The following is a 20,516-nucleotide window of genomic DNA, read 5'->3' as shown; positions in this document are numbered from 1 at the left end:
ACCCGCACGTCGTCCCCAGCCTCAGGACCGCCGTGTTTTCCTGGAGGGTGCCGCTGGCTCAGCACACGGTCTGTGCGCCAGCTGTTCTCTTTCCTTCAGCTCTCCTTAAATCCCGCTCCTTCTTGTAATTCTTGTAGTTCAGATATCCCCTAAGAATCCTTCCCTGACCACCCAATCTGAAGTAGCTTCCTACCCCCGTCACACATTTATTATTTTCATAGCACTCATCACAATGATCACTTTTTTTGGTAATTGTTTACTTGTTTATTGTATTTGCCGCTAGAGTGTAAGCTTGTTGAGGCTAAGATTCCTGTCTGATTAAAGACTGTCCCCGGAACCCAGAAGAATAAAAGCAGCTCTTATTGCAGTGTAGGGGCCATGCGTTGGACTAAACCCCGTATAAGTAACTGATTTAATTTTCAACAGCCCTGTTTAGCCCATTATTATAGATTAAGGAGAACTAAGGCACTGAGAGGTGAAGGAACTGATCCAAGGTCATGTAAATAGTAAGTGGGAGAACTGGGATTGAAACAAGCCAATTCCGGGGCATGTTGCTGTGCTCAGCCTCTTCCTACACCTGTGTCTACACCTGCAGGTGCTTTGTAAGTAACTGTGGAGAGCTGAATGAACCCAGTAAAGGGGACCAAGATTAAATGAAATGCACAGAGCTGTTTACAGGTGAATTAGTTAAGGAGGAATTAGGGAGGTGGCTTAGAAAAACAGACTTTAGGAGGTCTTGCAGGTGCTCATTAGCTGTGTGACCTTGGGTAAAAATCTCTTTCGAGCCTCAATGGCCACATTATAAAAAAAAATGATGTGTATGTATCCTGTGTACTGCCTAGGATAAGATGATGTCTGTGAAAGTGTTAAGGAGGCCTCTTTTCTTAGCCTAGCAGAGTACTTGGCACATTTGGTGCTTTCTAGGTGTTGTATAGTTTTGTTGACCTCGCTTGTGGCAAGGATTAAACAGGAGGAGATGGCTTATGTTGGAAGGCCAAGAGGGAGGAACCTGAATTGGAATTTAGAAAGATAAGCTTGGCTCTGTTTGGGTGCTCTCACCCTTGTGATTTGGTCTCCTGTTTTGGGGAATGTTGGAAAGTTAAGTTGGAGTCTTCAGAGGTTCAGGGGAGTACCTTTGGGGGTGCCTTCTTCCAAGTTGATTGGAAACCTCATGTTTTTTGAGTGTTATATAAGACAGGTACATTTTATTTCGAGTTCTCTTAAATACTTCTGCAACACATAAATTCTCTGTATTTAAAGATGGAGAATTGGGCTTAGAGGGGTTAAGGAATTTGCCCAAGGTGTTAACCTGAGTAACTTCTGGGACTTTAATTAAGATCTTTTGGGTGCAAAAGCAACTTTTTCTCACTTCTCTAATTCCCTCCCCTCCCCGCCCCACTGCCCATGATGTATGCAAGGCAGCCTGAAAATTTTGTGACAATACCCGCACCTGTCCTTACAGGGATGATAGTGCCCCACTTAGTTTTAAAACTAGAAGGGACTTTGGTGACTGACTGCTTTCTTTTCCAGCTGGGCAAACTAATCAGAGAGAATAAATGACTTGTCCAGAGGTGCACAGTAAAGTGCACAGCCCCATGTAATGAGAGCCATGTCCTTCCTTCTGCTTGTGTTTGAAAGAGGAAAACTGAAGAAAGGAGGTGATGGTAATGAAGAAAGGATGTTTTGGTGTAGGGGCTTTTTCTGTTAGCAGAGTTACTTGAGGGTTGAGGAATTCACCTTGTCTTTAGGTAAGTAAGTGAAAAAGATTGCCAGATCAACAAAACAGTTGCCAAAGTGAACAAATGAGTTAATTTAATGAGAGGCAGATGCCAAAGAGGATCTGCCCCAGCTTCTTTAGAGCAAGTTGAATATTCTTAATGACCATTTGTATTTAATTCCTGAGGCCTGGTCCTAGAAAGTGTACTAGTCCCTTTAAGGTTAAGTATTAGTGGCCAGTAGTGGTGGCTCATGCCTATAATCTCAGCACTTTGGGAGGCTGAAGTAAGCAGATCACCTGAGGTCAGGGATTCACGACCAGTCTGCCCAACATGGTGAAACCCTGCCTGTACCAAAAATACAAAAGGTAGCTGGGCATGGTGGCACACACTTGTACACCCAGCTACTTGGGAGTCTGAGGCAGGAGGATCCTTGAACCCAGGAGGCGGGGGGTGCAGTGAGCCGAGATTGCGCCAGCCTGGGTGACGGAGAGAGACTCCATGTTAAAAAAAAAAAAAAAAAAAAAAAAGATTAAGTGCTAGGCCTTGCTAGTTTACATACTTAATTTGCATAAATTCACAAAGTGTGTTCAAACCGTAATTCCATGGAAGGTAAAAGAAATTTCATGAATGCAAAATGCTGCAGTTATATTCAACTCCAGTTTTCAGAGCAAATGTATGAAATATGTAAAGATTTTGTTTCAACCAGTACATTTAACCTCATCCTTCAGTAAGAGAAGGCACACATGGCAGTCATATCCCATATGTGTCCACCTTCCCTCTCCTCCTCTCCACATGAGCTGCCGCCTTTGGTGATTCAGCTGACGTTGGTTGCTTGTGAGCATCCAGACCCCTCACTGTTCGCCATCCTTTTCCCCTTTCTCACCACTGAGCCCACTCCTGTTCCAGTCACTTGCATGTTCCCAGAGTCATTATCCCCTCCAGGCTTGATCAACTTTACCATCATGCATTGCTCCCATGAGGCTGATTCTGGACCACGGTGGAGGGGAAGATCAGGAAGAATGTAGTCAGACACACAAGAGAGTCCCCCAGTGTGCCAGTGCCAGAGAGGCCGTGTGCCAGAGCGCTGTACCTGCAGCCGCCAGTTATTCCTCACCTCAGTGAATGTCCACTGTCTTCATGTTACTTGTCCAGCACTGGGCCTGGCCTTGCTGAGACAATGAGGGACAAAGCCGAGGACTCTGTCATCATAGAGACCTCAACCCAGTAGGGAGAATGGACCAGAAAAGAAGAGACACAGGCAAAAGACTCAAAGAGCTGCAAGAGCTAAGGAGGAAACAAAAAGTGTGCAAAGGCTTTTGGGGCTGCCCGCTTGAGGTGGGATGGTCAGGCAGTGCCTCTCAGGAGGAGATGTTGACTGTGGCCTAAGCCAGCCCTGTGAAGCGTGTGCATATTCACTCTGTGCTAAGCACTGTGCCTGGTGTATTTGGAGCATCACCCCAGAAATTCCACATGCTTACCTTGTGAGGGGTCATTATCCCCAACTCAGAAGGGAGGAAACGGGTTCAGTGAGGTGAAGTAACCTAAGGTCACAGAGCTGGAACCTCAGGGTCTCTGACTCTGTAGCCCACATGCTTGGCAGCCACAAGGAGGGTAAGATGCTTGAGGAATTGGCAGGTGGCGAGACCAGACTCAGGGCCCAAATGCCAGGCAGGGCTGTGAACATGTTGTTCCGGAGGCCACACTGCAGTTCTCTGGTCAGGAGCAGAGCTTTGGAAAGGTTCTATCTGGTGACACTGATTTTTCTTTAAAAACAAAAAACAACAGGTTTAAGCCAGGTGCAGTGGTATGTACCTGTAGTCCCAGCTACATGGGAGGCTGAGGCAGGAGGATCACCTGAGCCCAGTGGTTTGAGTCCAACATAGCAAGACCCCATCTCTTGAAAAAAAAAGCTTTATTGAGATGCATTTTACATATTATAAAATTCACCTATTTCAATGCTTTTTGGTAAATTTACACAGAATTGGGCAACTGTCACCACAATCCAATCATAGAACATTTACAAGACCTAAAAAGATGCCTTGACCTGTTTGTAGTCACTCCCCATCCCTACTCCCAGTCCCAGGTAACCGTTAATCCTGTTTCTCTATAAATTTACCTTTTCTGGACATTTCATAGACAGTCACCTCTTGGTCTTTCAATGACTTATCCATGGGTCATTGGTTCCAGGACCCCCATGGATACCAAAATCCTTGGGTGTGCAAGTCCCTTATGGAAAATGGTGTATTTGCATATAAACTACACACATTCTCCTGTATACTTTAAATTATCTCTAGATTACTTATAATACCCAGTGTAAACTTTATGTAAATAGTTGTTACACTGTGTTTTTAAAGATTTGTATTATTTTTTATTGGTATATTATCTTTTATTCCTTTTTCTCAAATGTTTTCCATGGAAAACATGGAATATGGAGGACTGAGTGTAAATGATTCATGCAGCGTTTATTTCTGGCTTCTTCCACTGAGCAAGTGTTTTTGATGTTGGTTCATTGATGTAGTAGTATATATCCATAGTCCATCCTTTTTATTGCTGAATGGTATCCTGTTTTATGTATGTACTGCATTTGGCTTATTCAGTCACCAGTTGAGGGCATTTGAATTTTTTCTACTTCTTGGTTATTGTGAGTAATGCTGCTATGAACATTTATGTATTATACAAGTTTTTTTGCAGACAAATGTTTTTGGTTCTCATGGATAGATACCTGAGAGTGGATTTGCTGGGTCATTCAGTTTATGAATTTTATGAATTGTCAGGTTTACTTTTTAAAGAAACTGCTGAACTGTTTGCTGAAGAAGCTGTACCATTTCATATTTCCACGAGCAATGTATGGGATCCCAGTTTCTTCATATCTTCACCAACACTTGTTATTATCTTTGATTCGAGCAATTCTAGTGGCTGTGAAATTGTATCTCATCGTGGTTTGAATTTACCTTTCCCTAATAACTAGTGATGTTGAGCATCTCTTCATGTGCCTATCCATATATTTTCTTTGGTGAATTGTGTATTCAGATCTTTTGCCCATTTTTAATTGGATTATTTAGCTTTTTATTATTGAGCTATAAGATATCTTTGTGCATAGTAGGTGTGTGTAGGTTATATGCAAATACTCTGCCATTTTATATAAGGGACTTGAGCATTCTCAGATATTGGTATCCACAGAGGTCCTGACACCAATCCTACATGGATACCAAAGGATGACTGTCCCCAATTCTGCCATTGTAGGGGAAAGCAGCCATAGACAGTATGTTTAAGTGAATGGTTTTGACTGTGTTCCAAATAAAATTTATTTACAAAATCAAGTGGTGGGTTGGATTTGGCTCAAGCACCAGAGTTTGCTGAATCCTGATCTAAATTGATGTTTGCATCATGAGATCTCTTATTTCTCCAGGCTCTGTTGAAAAGATTATTCTTTCCCCATTGAATTACCTAGGAACCTTTGTGAAAATCCAGTGAACATAAATGTAAGGGTTTATTTCTGGACTTTCAGTTCTGTTCCATTGATCTTTATGTCTGTCCTTATGCCAATACCATGCTGTCATGCTGATTATTGTGGCTTTCTTTCAAAATTGGGATGTGTAAGGCCTCTAACTTTGTTATTTTTCAAGATTGTTTTATCTGTTCTGTGTCCTTTGCATTTCTGAATACATTTTAGGATAAGTTTGCCAACTTCTGCAAAGAAGCTGACAGGGATTTTGATAGGATTTGTGTTGACACTATAGATTACTTTTGGGAGAATTGCTATTTTAGCAATATGGAGTCTGCTAATTAGTGAATATGAAGTATCTTTCCATTCATTAGATCTTTCTTAAGTTTTCTGAGGAGTGTTTTGTACTTTCAGTGTACAAGTCTTGTACTTCTTAAATGTATTCCTAAGCATTTTATTATTTTTGATGCTATTGTGAATGGAGTTGTTTTCTTACTTTTATTTTTCTTTTCATTTTCTTACTTTTATAGTTGGTTTCTGTATATTGACCTTCTATCTTGCAACCTCGTTAGACTTATTTATTAGTTCAGTTAGGGTTTTGTTTTGGGTAGATTTCTTAGGCCTTTTTACAGGTAGGATCATGTTGTTTGCAAATAAAGACTGACTTCTTTTCCAGTCTGGATGCGCTTTTACTTGCCCTCTTGCTTTGGCTAGAATCTCCAGTACAATGCTGAATAGAAGTTGTGAATGTGAATGTCCTTGCCCCTTGTTCCTGAACTTAGGGAGAAAGCATTCAGTCTTCCATCATTATGTGTGTTAGGTGTAGGGTTTTTGTGGATGCCCCTTATCAGATTGATAACTTTTTCTTTTAATAGTCACAGCCACTGCTTTCTCTGTGTGCCTACGTCCTGTTTTTCTCTTATGAGCTCTAAGAGGGCAAATCCTGGATTTTCATAATAGTGTCTGCTCATTAGTATATACATGTTGGGTTACATGCTTGGATTAATGAATTGGCAGTCCTTCTCTAGCCAAGCTGGCGATCCTGTGGCAGCTGTGCATGAGAATCTCATTCTTCCAGGCTTTAACACACACTGTTCTGGATGTATGTGGCAGACTTTGTTTTCCATTGCGTGGTTGCCTAGTGAAATGCTTCTGAGCTTGCCTTCTTGACTGTTTCAGCTTGAACATGGAAGTTCCTTATGATATGTTTTACATGATTACTTTTCCTGTTCTTTCTTTTGTTCCTGCTGGATGTTAACTTCTGTGCTTGGGATCCTGTTCACCCTAGAATGTCTGCTTTTTGATTGCAGCATTCATCTTAGTTGACTCGCTTAAAGGCAGTATGGTAAACAGAAAATCCCAAACCTGGACTTACGCCCTGACACTTCAGAAGGATGAGTCTTTCTCCTTATGTGCAAGATAGAGATATGATGTAGCATCTCCATGCACCCATTTAGCATAGACACCGTGAAGGGGTTGCATTATAAGTCTTCTCTGGTCTTTTACAGCTGTAAAGCTCACCTGGCTAACTGTTTGGATGAGTGCAGTTTGATGGAGCCCACATCAGGAATTGCCAGCTGGAAAGCCAGAAAACAGGTGGCCAACTTCTCTGCTACTTTTCAATGAAAAGTATCTACTTCTGATTTCAAGTCCAGCAAATGGTTCTTGAGTTCACACTGTGTGCCGGTTTCTGGGCTAGCTGCTTTCACATGTGTTATTCTGTTTGATGCTCCTGAATCCATCACATCTTCTGACAAGTGCTGACGCATTAGAAAACAAGGTAAAGCAAATTCTTCAGGGAAGCATAGTGCTTTAGGTCTCTCTACCTTTTCCGCCTCAGCTGCTGAGGAGTGGAAGCTCATCTTAAAGACAGGATGGTTGCAGGCCCAGACACCTGTGTGTAGATTTCCCTCTGGTGCACTCCATTTTTCTGCCTTGGAGGTTCTGAAACTCACTGTGTGTGAGAATGACAGCAGGGGACTGTCTACACAACCACACTGTACTTTAGGTGCAGAAGGAATCACTCTCAAGGGTTTGGTTGAACGTCCTTTAAATTTTATCGTAATAGTAGTACAGTGTAACCAGCAATACAATCTAAATAGTACAACAGTTAAAGTTATTTCCACCTTCTGACTTCAGCATATGACCCTCATATATGATGAGATTCCATTACATTCCTCCTTTCTTATATCACAGTACAATGTTGAAGGTCTCTGTATGTAAAAGATACATCTATAAAATAATATAAATGTAAGGTGGTTGTTAATTGTAACCCTTACTAGACTCATCTCGGGCCAGTTACCACATTTGGAAAATAAAGGTGCTGCACTGGAAGGCAGCCTTGATCCTCCCAGGTTTCAAGTGCTGCCTTTTCCCTTTATTGGAAGGGGTCATTCCTGCTCTCCACAGTGGCACTGGTGTCCAGCATCAACCACCGTCTCTGCCCTTCCTGTGTCTGGTAGGAGCTTCTGACCTTTTCTGAGCCTGCTATCCCTTCTGCGCCCTGTTCCTGGCCATTCTCTTTCATCCTCATTCATGTACCCATGACTTCTGGATTCTAAATATCCAACCCAGAGCTTTCCACATGCCCCTGCCAGCACCCCATGCATGTCCCATGGGTACATGTAATTGACTGTGTCCAAATGGGGCTCACCCACATTTCTTCTCTGCCCCCTTAGAGATGACCCTTGTCTCTTCTGTTGTGAGTAGCTCTACTATCCAGTCCTTCATCCACATTCCTCTCTTTCTCTACATTCATGACAAGTCTTGAGCTTCACCTTCCAGCAGTTTCTCAGTTTTGTCCTCTCCTGTTTGTTCTTTCTACTCTCAGTTCAGGCCTACACCATCTTCCCTTTGACCAGCTGAAAAATTGTTCTTTATTAGCTTGCTTCCTACAAATCTATACTTTCTGGTGCTACCAGGCTAATTTTTTTAAAAAGGTACATTTTACTTTTGAACAGGTTTCCTGCAGATGGTCATTAAATGCAGACAGTTGAAAAGGAGGTGCCCAGGGAAAAGCCCATCTCCCTTCTACTGTGTTTTGTTGGTCCTGCTCCCAGAGGCAGCCCGTGACCAACGTCTCATGTCCCAGGGACTGTTCAGAGTTGAAGCTGATTGTGTCGCATCCTTTCATGTCTCTCCCTTGCCTCGCAGTTAAAGGCATGTTTCCGAGCCTGGCTCACGAGGTCCTCCATGTGTGGGGGCCACTTTCTGCCTTCACTGTGCCTCCCTGCAGGGACACTTGCTCCTGCGGGACCTTAAGCTGCTTCATGCATGTGTGCCTGTGATTCTTCTCCCCTCCTTTGGCTGGCCAAGTGCAAGTGTTGCCTTCAGAAGGAGCCTTCGGTGGTGTCCTCTGCAGACTCTGTGCTCTCCTCCCAGGGCTTACTGCCCTGGGCTGAAATGATCTATTCCACACTTACTTCCTTACTGCCCCGTGAACAGGGGCCACATCTTCTTCATCTCTCTGTCCCCAGCACCTAAGCCAGAGCTTGGCACAAGTCAATAAAATACTTGTTGGATAAACTTTTAAGCCACTGGCTCAGTTTTTCTTGCCTCAAACTATGAGTCCAGAAACTTAATGATATTAATTGATTTTAAGTGATTGCTACCATTTAAAAGTTGGGAGGCTTTACATAAAATTGATTTTTAGCTTTCTTTGAGGAACAAGTGGAAAGTCTGCCATTCTCATACGGCAACACTTTCCTGGAGTCGCGAGGTGGCTACACTCTTCATGTGGCTGTGCAGTCTCATCACAGTTACACCATGGTATCTTTGCACGGTGCTTTATACATTTTATTTTTTAAAATCAGGCCTGTTTTATTTGTTTCCACCACCTCCCCAACTCCTGTGGGCATTTGTGTGTGCCATGCTTGGTGTAGGAGGTCTCCAAGGGCTCTTCTTGTTCTGCCTTTCTGGGATTGACATCTGTGGTGAGCAGCCGGTGCATCTAATTTCAGCTCATAGAAAACTGAAGAGCTAGGGAACAAAATCTCCAAGGCAACAGCCTTAGGCAAGGGGGTGATCTTTTTCGGATCACGGGGTTGGGCAACACCTCTACATAGATTGGGGTGTTGGGAATTGGGGTGTTGACACCAGGAGCTGACAGGCTGAGCCTCTGGGAAGCCTGTCCTTTTGAAACTGGCCGTGTTGGCACTGTCCTGGTGCTAGGCCTGCCCTAGCCCACACTGCCTGCCTGCTGTAGGTCTGAGCTGATTTTATCTCTTCCTCGTTTTCTAGTGCCTGGCACCCGGCAGGCCCTTGGAAAACACTGCGTTGAGTAGGTGGAGCATGGCCGCGTAGGCCTGTCTCGGCTGCTGACCCACTGTATAACTTTGGGAAGTCACTCTCTGTACATCACTGTCTTCATCTTTGGAGTGAGGACGATGACACCGCTCCTGCCTGTGATGCCTCGCTTTGTAAACTGTGTGAACTTTCAATGTAAAGAATAATGCTTGAACTGCTTCCCCATTGTGCCTTCCCAAATGTGCCTAGGTAGTTAACATTTTTAAGGCTAAAAACATGCTCATTTTCACCTTGACATTCAATTAGTTTTTAAAGTAGGTTGTCTGTTTTGTGAGTATACGGATGCTCCACCTGTCCATCTTCCCGGGACTCCATAAAGCAGTGGGTGGGGGAAGTGGGAGCTGCAAATCATTCTATTGTTTCCCAGTCTTCCCTTCTGTGAAAAGGGTTACTTGTCACCTCAGAGCAGCTCCATGTTATTGCCTTTACTTGTGCAGGGGTCCCTGTTAAGTGTCCAGGGTTTGGATTTGAGTCTTGGCCCTAGCACTTCCCACGTTTCACCTCCCTGACTCTAGTTTCTTCATCTGTAAAATGGCGGCTGCTGCACAGAGACTACCCTTACCCGGAGCCTGGCATATGGAGTGTGCTCTAGGATCAGCAAGTCAGGGTCGTTTTTGTCATTAGCCTTAAATATGCACCCTTATCACTCTTGGGTTGCGGTCTTCTCTTCTAGCCGTGAGCTTTGCTGCCTGCCTCTGGAGTGTGGGGAAATTACATTCTTACTCTGGCCTGCCCTAGGCTCTCGTATGCCAGGGATTCCCTAACATCTTTCTAGAGAGGTAGTCTCTTGCATCTTCCTGTGCAGCCTGTTTGCCTGTGGAACAGAGCTGCATGGATGGACTTGGAACATGACACACTTACAGAGCTCAATAATGTGGCTCAATAACGATGCCTGCCTCTTTCCCGCGAGCCAGACTCAGGACCTTGCTATCGGTTTTCCCCCATCCCTGTTGCTTTAGGAGTTTTTCTTCTTGTGGAATGCATCTTATTTTTAAATGCCAGCTGGTCACAATTTCTCATGAATGCTTTTAGAATTTTCCCAAGGCCGTGGAAAAGTGCACTCTTTCTGAAAGTACAAATGAGATCACGCTATTCCGTCCATTCCCTTTTCCTCTTACCTGTGCATTCAGTCAGATGGTCTAAATAGTTTTACTTTCTTGGTGTCTTTTGTATCCATTCCATCCTTGTCACTGCTTCAGTTGTCACACTTCTCAGTGCTCCTCCTCCTGATTTGCACTGTTGTGGTGGTGCCCCTGCTACCAGCCCCTTCGTCATCTCAGTCCTGCCTCCTGCTCTGCCAGACCTTCCTGTGCAAAGAGAAGACTGACCACATCCCTGCTTGTAGCCTTCACTGATTCCCAGGTCTCCAGCTTCCTTGACTTGCCATTCAAGGCCCTCGACAGGTGGCACTCCAGCAGCTCCAGAAGCTTCTCACACCTGATGTTTTCATGTCCCTGCCAGACTGAGCCGTGATGCTCCTTGGAGCTCCCTCCCTTCCGTGCCTTTGCTCATGCCGCGCGTCTCTCTGGAACACCACCTTCTGCTCACACCTCTTCTCTGCTATCGTCCCTTCAGGCCCTATTCAGGCCATCTCCCTTCTCTCCTTTCTAGCTGGAACTCAGAGTTCCATTGTTGAACCTCCTGGGCCCTTAGCAGGGCTGCTCGTATCCACTGCTCAGTGGCTTGTCTTCTCTCCCTGTGTGTCTGTCTGTTCCACCCTGCTTGACCGTGAGCTCTTTGAGTAGAAGGTCCATGGATGTCATATCTTTATGTACTCCATTGCACTAGTGCCATGTTATGGACCCGGGCCTCTAATAAATATTTAATTCATGTGGTTCACAAACATTGGAGTGTCTCCAGTGTGCTAAGCCCTGAAGATACAGCAGGAGCATCATGGAATCCCTGTGCCCATGGAGCCGCTGTGCTGTTGGAATGAAGACAAAGAAGTGCTTGGGGTCTGTTGTGCCAGGTGGTCATAAGTGCTGCGAAGAAAGCAAAGCAGAGTAAGGGGAGGTGCTGGCAGGGGTGAGGTCGATGGGGGGCTGGTTCCAGACAGGGGAGTCGGGGAAATGCGTGCAGTCCCCTTTGAGGCTGAGCCTGCTGGGAGTCAGTTGGTTCCCTGGCCTTTCTGCAGCAATCTTGGCCCCTCTGCTTTTTATCGCTTTAGCTTCTGTGGTGGTTGTCCCTTCTAGGGGCCGTTCTAGGCAGTGAGTGCTGCTTAGCAGGTGCATCTCCCCTTGCTCTTGCTGTTGGAGGGACAGCCGGCTGCCCTCAGAGCAGAGCAGCACAGCAGTTAAGCATACAGGCCCGGGGTCAGGTGGCTTTCCCTGCAATCAGGCTTTGGTCCTGCAGCTTCATGGGCTGGGCAAGTTCTTTAACCTCTCTCTACCTTGGTTTCCTCAAGTAGAAGGTGGGTGTGGCATTGTGAGGATTAGTGAGATGGTCTGTGCACAGTGAGTGCTGGATGAATGTTAATCAGTAGGTAGGTAGCGTTAGTAAGGTGGCACAACTCAGTTACAATCACGACTCTCATCCTCATGACCTTATATCATGACCTTATATTGGGTCAGCTGCACACTGCTCACTCCTGTCCTTGTTCATTCAGTTGTTGATAATACCTACTTGAGGTTTTTAAGATGGCACCTTTCTCCTTACAACCTTTTAGTCGCGAGGTGGCCATGTGACTTACTCATAGAGCTGTATGGTTTAATAAAGAAACCCATATGGTGGCATGCACCTATAGTCCTGGCTACTCAGGAGGCTGAGGCAGGAGGATCCGTTGGGCCCAGGAGTTCAAGACCACCTGGGCAACATAGGGAGGCCTTATCTCTAAAAAAAAAAAAAAAAGAAAGAAAGCTATAGTCCTTTGGGAACTTGCCTCTAAGTTCACAGTTGCTTTTGGGTGAGAGCAACATTTCGGTTAGGGTCAAATTTTGGTTTCTTCCTTGGAAGGAAGTAGAATCTGGGTTCCAAATGCATTTGTTAAGGTGGAAGTGCTGAGGGGTATGTGTGTGTGTGTGGCTAGGGGGTGCTTAGATTGAGGCTTGGGCCTCTCCCTGGCCTGGCCTTGCATCTGACTCAGACTGTCTGTGGGCCTTCCCCACTCTGCACGCCTTCCCACCCTCCATCACGGAGCTTGTAGGGCAAGGACTGTGGGCTGGAGAGGGGAGGAGAGAGAGTCTCTTCTTGGACTCTACTTTGTCATCAGAGACTTGTGGAGGTGCCATCCAAGTGTGCCAGGGTAGTAGCAGGGAAGAGGCCCCTCTCCTTGGTGTCCCCTTGTTACTCCAGGGTGAGGGCAGGTTCAGGTTTGAGCCACAGGATGTCAGAGCTGGAGGGCGCTTTAAAAAGAATCTGTGCAATTTAGTTTTGTGTACAATATGGACAAGCTGAGAAGAGACTTACTCAAGGTTGCAAAGTTACACGGAGAGCACTTAGAACAGTGCTGATGGTCTGTGGCAAATGCTAACTGTTGTTATTATTGCTTAACTCATATATTTTTATGTACCCAATATGTGCCTGGTATGGATTATAATTAATATTTGTGTAGCACTGTGCAGTTTTCACTTAATAGCTAATATCGTTTGCATTGTACCAACTGCTTTCTGTAGATTGCTTCATTTAATCCTAGAAATCACCATAAAGTCTGTGCCATTAATTCTTTCCATCTAACAGATGAGGAAACTGACTTTGAGCTAAGAAGTTCCCTGGCCAAGGTGACACAGCTGGTATGCAGCTTAGCTGGGATTCAAACCTGGGCTGGTCTGACTGCAAAGCACTGAGTTCCTGAGCTGCACCACAGCCAGGCCAGCCTTGAGGGAGGCTGCATTGCCTAGGTGAGGACAGTGAAGCTCAGAGAAGCTAACGAATTGGGGCAGCAACATGCAGCTGGAGGGTGGGCAGAGCTCCTCCTCCCCTCCATTGCTCTATGTTAGCCCTCTGTCCACTGACCACACAGGACCTCCCGGCCAGCTCTGATGGCACTGTGACCAGTGGACCGTGGCACCAAGCACCCAGTCCTGTCTGGCTCCGGAGGCCTCCCCTCTGGTTCTGTTGGTGCGGGGAGCACTGCCCAGATGGTGTTTATTCTCACATGACTGCTGTGTGTGTATGTATATTTGTTGATTAAAAATATTACTTGCTGTATTTTGTGGCAACATAAAAAACATTACAAATCTCTCAATGCCAACAAGAATCTTGCCAATGTTTTCATTAACCTCTTACAAACCGAGCTGTGTGGTTCCATTCCCGCCCCCTGGGGTTGCACCTGGCAAATCTGAGCCCCCTGCTCACCTGCGCAGAACCCCCGCCATGTCCGCCTCATGCCCTTGGATCAGATGTGAATGCCTTACCCTGGTCGGCTAGGGGTCTTACGGTCTGGCCTTTGCCTACCCCTCTGGCCTGATCGTCTGGTCCCTTCTTTTCATTCACTCTCCTCTGGCCTGCTGGCCTTCTGTGGGGCCCTTGGACATGCCAGACTCAGTCCTTCTCAGAGACTGCACTTCTCCCCTCTGCTGGAACTAGGTTTCAGGATGTACGTGTGGTTGAGCATCTCATCCCTGGGCGGGCGTCTAAACAGGAATGTCATGGCTAAGTAGCCTTCCCCGGTGCATACGGCTTCCCTGCGCCCTTGCCCTGCATGCTGCCATCACTTTATGATAGTCATTTCTTCTTTCATAGATAGCACCAATCACTAGTGCACCTTGTTGGTTCTTCAGCATATATTTAAGCATTTCTGAAGTGGGGATGTTGTGTATGATAGGAGGAATGTTAGTTCCACTAGAGTTTTTGTCTTTCATCAGGCCGTGTAAAATAATGGTAAGGTTTACAGTTGCTGGTGTCCTGGCTTAGGTGAGGGAGGACATGGGAAACGGTGTATTTACTGTGTATCGTCTCTCACCTGCCATCTGAATGTGAGCTCCAGAAACTCAGGGACTGTGTCACTCCCTTTCAGTGCTCTTGCTCACTGCTTCTAGTGCATTGCCATCACAGTAAGTGCCTCATAAAGAGGGAGAGTGGGCCATGGCTGTGGCACCCTTGTCTGTTTGCTTGTGGACAGGGTGCTTCCTCTGCTCCTTGCCTGGGCTGCACTATCAGAGTCTTATTATTATTATTGTTTTTTGAGACAGAGTTTCACTCTTATTGCCCAGACTGGAGTGCAATGGTGTGATCTCAGCTTACTGCAACCTCCACCTTCTGCGGTCAAATGATTCTCCTGCCTCAGCCTTCTAAGTGGCTGGGATTACAGGCGCCCACCGCCACGCCTGGCTAATTTTTGTATTTTTAGTAGAGATGTGGGTTTCACCATGTTGACCAGGCTGGTCTTGAACCCCTGACCTCAGGTGATCCACTTGCCTCGGCCTCCCAAAGTGCTGGGATTAGAGACGTGAGCCACGACGCCCAGCCAAGAGTCTTTTGCATGGCAGGGCCTGGTCTTCCCGGTCACGCAGCCCTTTTCCGTGGTGTGGATTAGGACATCGTCAGCTGTGACTGCCATTGTCATGTAGATTACACGTGTCATGGTTGCCTCGTCCTCACCTGCATAGATCCCAGGATCCCTGAGGTTCATTACTCAGTGCTGACCTCCCTCAGGACACCCAGCAGGGGCTTTCAGTCCCTCAGGCACCTGGTGCATTCCACAGGGTCCACTCTGAGATGGGGGATGCTGTCTAGTCGTGTGCTGGTAAATTTCTAACTGGCTCTGCCCTTCACCTCCCTCAAAGTGCCTGGTTTGTAGCACTGGCCGGTTTCTATGGTGGATATACCACTATGGCCAATTTCAGACTGCTGTCATGAAGTCAACCAGCACATGTTTCCTGAAAATTTAAAAATGAGCTCTTAGCCAGTTTCAGCCACCATTCGGATGCCCAGATCTTTTCATTCAGCCTGTGTTCCCTGAAGTGCTGGCTTCAGGAAGTTCCCTGAAGTGTTCCCTCTTGAGTGCTGGCTCCGTGTCCCCACCTACAGGGAAGGATGTTCCACGTTCTACTGCTGTCACCTTGCACCCAGCCTGGTATCCTGTTTCTACCCTCAGCATGTGGCTGAGTGCTTACTGGGAACTTGGGGCTTTAGATGTTTCTCCTCATTCTCCCATACACTGACTCATTCAGGGTCTTAGTTGCTACAGCTGCAAAAAAAGGAACAAATGAGCAAACTTGGGAAGGGAAGGTTTCTCCCTTTTACAAAGGGGGAATTTTTTTTCTTTTCTTTTCTTTTTTTTTTTTTTTTTGGGACAGAGCCTCACACTGTCTGTCACCTGGGCTGGAGTGCAGTGGTGCGACCTCAGCTCACTGCAAGCTCCGCCTCCCGGGTTCACATCATTCTCCTGCCTCAGCCTCCTGTGTAGCTGGGACTACAGGCGCCCGCCACCATGCCCGGCTAATTTTTTGTATTTTTAGTAGAGACGGGTTTCACCGTGTTAGCCAGGATGGTCTCGATCTCCTGACCTCGTGATCCGCCCGCCTTGGCCTCTCAAAGTGCTGGGATTACAGGCGTGAGCCACTGTGCCTGGTCCTACAATGTGGGATTTTTGTATTTGCCTACAATCAAACGGATCTGCTGCCTTCTTAGGATAATTTTCTTAATTTCCTGCCCTTTTTTGTTATTCTCATGTAAGTTATTCCATGAACTTGAGCTCAAAGCTCCTTTTCTTCAACTCTGTGCTCTCATTCATTCCCCACAGTCAGGGCAGCCACCAGACGAGCTTTTCATCCCACCTCCCACGCAGGCCGTAATGTTTCCTTGCTCACAAACTTTCAGCGTCTCCTCGGGTTGGTTGGACCTCTCCCTCTGCCTGACTTCCAAACTTCTTTCTCTGCCGGCTTCATCCAAGTCCTTCCACCCTAGGCCTTCCAAAGTGAACCTATGGCGCCAGGCGCACAGTCTCTTCCTGTCTGTGCCTCTTCCCCGGTGCCCTGCTCTAGGCTGTGAGGCTTCTGTCTTCCGCAGACACCGCCACTTCTCCTGTGTCTAAGTCAGCTTCTGCCCTAGGGAACCCATCCCTCTCTTGGCTGCTTCTGGCCACTGGAATGTTCTGGCCCTTGTGCTGTTCTCAGTGACTTCCTGTCTGGGCTGCTTCTCTTTGTTTTTGGTGTTCTCTCCCTTTTTATTTGTAACAACTCTGTTGAGATGTGATTCATGTGCTGTACAATTCACCCATTTAAAGCATGTGATTTCATAGTTTTTAGTGTATTCACAGGTGTGTGTGATCATTGCCACAATCATTTTTAGAACATTTTCATCACCCCCACCCCCCACCCTCCCCACCAAATCCTACTTACCCTGTAGCTATCAGCCCCCACCCCTGTCCCTGCATTTCCCCAAGCCTAAAGCAATCACGAATCTACTTTTGTGTCTAGAGATTTGCCTGTTGTGGACGTATCCTATAATACGCCGCACAGTGTGGCCTTTTGGGTCTGACTGCTTTCAAGGTTCCTCTGTGTTGTAATGTGTCAGTAGTTCATTCCCTTTTATGGCTGAATAATACTCTATTGTATAGATATACTTCATTTTACTTATCCATTCATTGGTTGATGAACATTTGGGTCCTTTCCGTTTTTTGGCTGTTACAGATAGTGCTGATGTGAATACATGTTTTCATTTGTCTTTGGTATATAGTGAGGAGTGGAATTGTAATATCAAGTGGTAACTCTCCACAGCCTCTCAAATACTTATTATAATTTAACTTTAAAAATTTATTTATTTATTTAGAGACAGAGCCTCACCTGTTGTCCAGGCTGGAGTGCAGTGGTGCAGTCATAGCTCGCTGTAACCATGACTTCCTAGGCTCAAGCGATCCTTTTGCCTCAGCCTCCCAAGAAGCTAGGACTGCAGGCACATGACACCACACCTGGCTAATTTAAAAAAAGTTTTTTTTTTTAGAGAAAGGGCCTCACTGTGTTGCCCAGGCTGGTCTCAAACTCCTGGTCTCAAGTGATGCTCTTGCCTTGGCCCTCCACAATGCTAGGATTACAGACGTGAGCCACTATGGCTGACCCTTACAAGTTGATCTTTTAATTATATCCATCCTCGTGGGTGTGATGTGGTACCTTATTGTGGTTTAAACCCGTGTTTCTCTAGAGACTAATGATGTTGAGCATCTTTTCATGTGCGTATTGACCATTTGTATATCTTCTTTGGAAAAATTTCTATGTAGATCCTTTGCCCATTTTTAAATAGGATTATTTTTCATTTTATTATTCAATTCTGGGAGGTGTTTATATATTTTAGATAAAAGTTCCTTATCAGGTATATGATTTGTAAATATTTTCTCCCATTCTGTGGGTTGTCTTTTCAGTTGCCCTATGGTGTCATTTGGTACTCAAAACTTTAAAATTTTGAAGAAGTCCATTTATTTATTTATTTATTTATTTATTTATTTATTTATTTATTTATTTCATTGCTCATGCTTTTGGTATCACCTCTAAGAATGTATTGCCAAAGCAAAGGTCATAATGATTTAGCCCTCTGTTTTCTTTTTTCTTTTTTTTTTCTGTCGCCCAGGCTGGAGTGCAGTGGCCGGATCTCAGCTCACTGCAAGCTCTGCCTCCCATAGCCCTCTGTTTTCTAATAAGAGTTTTATAGTTTTAGCTCTTAACGTTTAAGTCTCAGATCTGTTTTGTATTAATTTTTGTATATGGTGTAAGGTAGGTGTGCAACTATATTGTTTTGCAAGGGATGTCCAATTATCCCAGCGTCATTGGTTGAAGAGACTGCTCTTTCCCCACTGAACTGTCTTGGCACCCTTGTTGAAATCAATTGACCATAGAGATAAAGGTTTCTTTATGGACTCCTTATTCTCTTCCATTGATACGTTTGGTCTTCTCTTGTCATATGTCATTAACTAGCTGTTTGATTTGTATATATCTTAAATACTACAGGGACTTTATTATTATTATTATTATTACAATCTTTTGTTACTAAGGAAATGTTCATGGTAAAAAATTAAGACACAAAAGTACCAAAAGTGAAAATCCTGCCCCAGTTGCTTCTGTCCCCACTTGCAGGACCTCATCCTCTGAGTACTTTGCTAAGCAGTTTTGTAGATTTCTCCTCAGAGCAGACCTGTATATGTGTCTTATATGCATGCATGTGAAATCCAAATGCAATTCACACTTGTGGATATGTGGATATGCATATATTCAAATTCAGCAACATTTATATTTGTATGTCTGCATTATTTTTTATAAAATTGAGATGTACAAAAAATTCTATGACTTTTTAAACAATCAGCAGTGTACCTCGTGTGTCTTCCGTGACAGTGTATATGTATTCTACCTTGTTCTTTCTTAATGGGTCCATAAAATTTCATAGGGTGTATACGCCAGGATTTCCTCCATCAGTTCTCTGTTGCTGGATGTTTATGTGGTTTCCTTTTCTTTTTTCCCTATTTCCTCCAGTGTCACAGTGAGTGTCCTTCCACATGCCTCTGTGTATATGGGGGAGTACTTTTCTCCATGAGATATTCTGGAAGTGGAGTTGCTGATCATGTCTTTTGTCTTACAGTAATTTTTAATGTCTTTCCCTCAGCTGTGCTTTATGATGCCTTGCACATATTAGGCACTTAATAAATATTTACTAAAGTGAACGCTTAAGGATTTTTATCCTGGATTGATCCCCAGCTTGCTGTTTCATTTCAGTAAACTGTTTTATGACGCCCTTAGGCCTATTTCACATCCTCTAAAATGAATGAGAGTTTTGGTTACCCAGTCTTCATTAGGGGAACTGAGGTGAAATTAGTCAAGCAGTATTTTGATTATCTACTGTATGTGTGGCCCTGGGGGTGTACAGAGATGAGTGAGATGCAGGCTTAGCCCTCAAGGTATTTAAAAACCATCAGGATAGGCAGGCGGGAGAGGCAGGCGGGAGGTGTAAGTACTTCTCTGAGAAGCACATGTGTGTTGTCGGGGGGCTCAGAGGAAGGGAAGAGGTGGTACTGGCACACCTCAGAGGTGGTGCAGGCATGGCTCCAGATACCACAGTACAGCGGACATCAAAATAAAGCAAATCATGAACTTTTTGGTTTCCTAGTGTATATAAGAGTTGCGTTTACACTACACTGTAGTGTCAAGTGTAGACTAACATTATGCCTAAAAAGTATATATACCTTAATTAGAAATACTTTATTGGCAAAATATGCTAATGATCATCTGAGCCTTTAGCGAGTCATAATCTTTTTGCTGGTGGGGGGTCTTGCCTCCGTGTTGATGGCTGCTGACTGATCTGTATGATGGTTGCCGAAGGTGGGGTTGGCTGTGGAGGTTTTACACAATAAGACAACAATGAGTTTGCCATGTCGATCAGCTCTTCCTCTCACAAAAGATTTCTCTGTAGCATACGATGCTGTTTGATGGCATTTAACCCACAGTGGAACTCCTTTCAAAATCGGAGTCAATTCTCTAAAACCCTGCTGCTCAACTCTATCAACTAAGTTTACGATCCTATTCTAAATCCTTTGTTGTCATTTCAACAGTGTTCGCAGCATCTTCACCAGGAGCAGATTCTATCTCGAGAAACCACTTTCTTTCCTCATCCATAAGAAGCAACTCCTCATCTGTTCAAATTTGATCATGAGATTGCAGCAATTCAGTCACATCCGCAGGCTCCACTTCTAATTCTACTTTTCTTGCTGTTTCCACAACATCTGCAGTGACTTCTCCATTGAAGTCTTGAACCCCTCAGAGTCATCCATGAGGGTTGGAATCTACTTCTTTTAAACTCCTATTAATATTGATTTTTTGACCTCTTCCCATGAATCATGAATGTTCTTAATGGCATCAGAATGGTGAGTACTTTCCTCAGAGTTCTCAATTTACTTTTCCCAGGTCCATCAGAGGAGTCACTATCTATGGCAGCTCTAAGCTTATGAAATGAATTTCTTAAATAATAAGACTTGAAAGTCATAATTACTCCTTGATTCATGGGCTGCAGAATGGATGCTGTGTTAGGAGGCATGAAAACAACATTCATCTTGTACATCTCCATCAGAGCTTTTGGGTGACGAGGTGCATTGTCAATGAGCAGTAATATTTTGAATGGATTCCTTTTTC

General features: G+C 44.9%; 1 protein-coding gene across 5 annotated transcripts in view; it reads left to right on the top strand.

Moving 5' to 3' along the window:
* Positions 1–20,516, top strand: part of CHCHD6 (coiled-coil-helix-coiled-coil-helix domain containing 6) — a 239,609-nt gene that overhangs the window by 803 nt on the left and 218,290 nt on the right. The gene's annotated exons all lie outside the window — the stretch shown is intronic.

This window comes from Trachypithecus francoisi, unplaced genomic scaffold, assembly GCF_009764315.1.
Source record: "Trachypithecus francoisi isolate TF-2019V2 unplaced genomic scaffold, Tfra_2.0 Lachesis_group0, whole genome shotgun sequence".
NCBI lineage: Eukaryota > Metazoa > Chordata > Mammalia > Primates > Cercopithecidae > Trachypithecus > Trachypithecus francoisi.
Note: the sequence above shows the minus strand (reverse complement) of the source record. Positions and strands in the feature narration are given on the sequence as shown.